The sequence below is a fragment of the Rhea americana genome, unplaced genomic scaffold (genome assembly GCF_003343005.1).
Source record: "Rhea americana isolate MKP2758 unplaced genomic scaffold, rheAme1 scaffold_24, whole genome shotgun sequence".
In the NCBI taxonomy this organism is placed as follows: domain Eukaryota; kingdom Metazoa; phylum Chordata; class Aves; order Rheiformes; family Rheidae; genus Rhea; species Rhea americana.
In genome coordinates this window covers 2,591,255-2,593,643 of record NW_028186357.1, presented here as the reverse complement: position 1 = coordinate 2,593,643, position 2,389 = coordinate 2,591,255, and positions in this window count along the sequence as shown.

Here is a 2,389-nt window from a genome sequence, read left to right as displayed (position 1 = left end):
CTGAAAAAACTGTTGATTCAAATAGTTGTGCAGTGGTGGGTGTAAGGTGACTACTATAAAGGTTATGTCTAATATCAAGGGTTTCCGTTAGTCCTTTTGAGAGGCTGCGTATATTTCACTGTTAGGAAACTTGCTGTAATGCCAGTTCAMAATTATTTTTAAACTTTTTTCCTGTAAGTCAATACAGGATAAATACAGGAATGGTCTGTTAGATGGATCAAATAATAAAACATTTTTTCCTTTTTAAAGTTATTCTGTTTTTTACTGATGAAGTAGATATCCTCAGCTTCAACATCATTTCACAGTAAGTTTAAAAATTTGGCTTTTAATTTAGGATTTAAGTTAGGACTAAAAAAAATGTTCACTCTGTTTTCRGAAGAAAGAACTGCTTTAAAAAGGGAAGTCCAATATATTATATTCAGCGGAAACTGTTTAAGAAGCCACCTCTGAGAGGCAGTTCCTTTGTGCTAAGAGACTACATATCTCTCAAAAAAAGGTTTTATTGCCTTTTACTAAATGTCTCTTATTTAGAAATTCCTTTTCATGTTGATCCAAGTGATGTTTCACTTTACAGCTACACCTTGTCCTGTAATAGGCAGATCAGATGTATATTTTATTATATTCTTCTGGAAAAAACTGTGCTTGTTTACAGGTTGAGTTTTATTATTGCAATTGAGGTATTAATGAAATGGTTGAAGCCTTGTTCTAAGTTATGRTATGTTCAGTATGTTCATTTGAGTACAATTCTAAATGAAGGGAGCAAAGCAAGAATGCTAGGTGTGCAGGCTTTTTTTTTTTTTGAAAACCAAACACTGTTCAAAGATTTTTTTTTATTATTATTTTTAAGAACCGCTCATAGTTGCTCTTCTCCTATTACAAAATGTTGTAGCATGAGGAGGAGACTGACTATCTTGTTAGATGCAAATCTATGATCATATAAATAACTTTCTGTTTAGTCCCATGGAGTCAAAAGAATCAGTTACATTCTGGCTAAAATCTACCATTACTTATCACCCACTATTTATTTACAGTTCTCAGTCATAGGATTGGCATATATAATTGTTTTTCAGTATTAATAGAAAAGCAGAGTAYCCTTTCCTTATACGGTAACAAAGTAATAGATGTTGAACACCATATTAACTGTATAATGTTTTGCAAAACGTGGAGTAAGACATGATTCCTGCTCTAGAGCAGTTGAAGTTCACTGTAGGCAATGCAAAAAAGGCCATGCCACAGGTAAGAAGAGACTGTCATTTGCCTTGTGTGCCCAAAAATGTGTTTTTGTGAAGTGGTGGAATTGAAGAAGAGACAGGAAAAGTTGTACTGGATAGCTTCAAAGTCTGATGGATCAGACTGTGGAAGCAGTGAGTGACACAATGATGAAAGACAGTTTTGTGGTATTAATGAGAGAGAGCTGAAAGGAGAGAGAACTCTTTAGTAAAGAGCAGGTTAGGAGACAGGGACATGGGGTGAGGGGGAGGCGGGTTGGAAGAAGTCACCAAGGGGAAGCGAGAAGCTGCACAGTTGAACTAGTTATCAGCACGGAAACTGAAACTGCTTGTGATGAAGAGCAGTGGACTGAGGAGAGAGGAAGAGCCGCTGTGGCTCGTGGTTGAATGTGCCCAGAGATTCTTTAAACCTGTCCAGCTCCAGGAAGTGGGTAAGGGGGATGGTTGGGAACTGTGTGGCAGCATTTCTGGCTGCTTGTGTGAAAATTATATCACTTTGTGCTTGGATGAAAGAGCAGCTTCCAAGGTATGCTGTTTGTAAATAATCTTGCTGAAGAGTGTTCAAGGTTGCAGTTAGCTCTTTGATGCATTGATGTGTGGGAGATGGAAGTACAGAAAAGTATTAATGTTTATGACAACTGTTGCAAATGCATCTTCTGACAGTTTGTCTGCCAAGATGCGTCCTGAGTATATATGCACAAATACTTGCCACCTGACTTGTGTGTAAGGAAAAATGGCCTATACGGGAGAAACTACCACATAGCTATGAAGTTTTAAGTGTTTCAACAGATACTTTTAGACATAGCAAGCATTTCTTTCTTTCAGTATTTGTATTTACTTGTATTTTTCCCTCATTCTCTTTAAAGTTCTCAGGAAGACAGTCAGTTTATTTAAATGTCCTTGTARGTCAGTGTAGTTCTAATGCCCAAAGATTTTACAGAAGCTATTGTCGTTGTTTCTTGCGTTTTCTTGTCATTGAGTTGCCTGGTCTCAGTCATTAGCATTTCTTCTCAACTCCTCCTGATGTAATAGAAGAAAATGGCAACACTGGCTCCAGAGCCTTTGAGCCTTCCCAGATATCAGAAGTCTCTTTGGGCAGCAAATTAAAGCTTCTGTTGTAAGACAGAGCAAGAACAGAAAACCTGCTGCAGTTTTTCTCC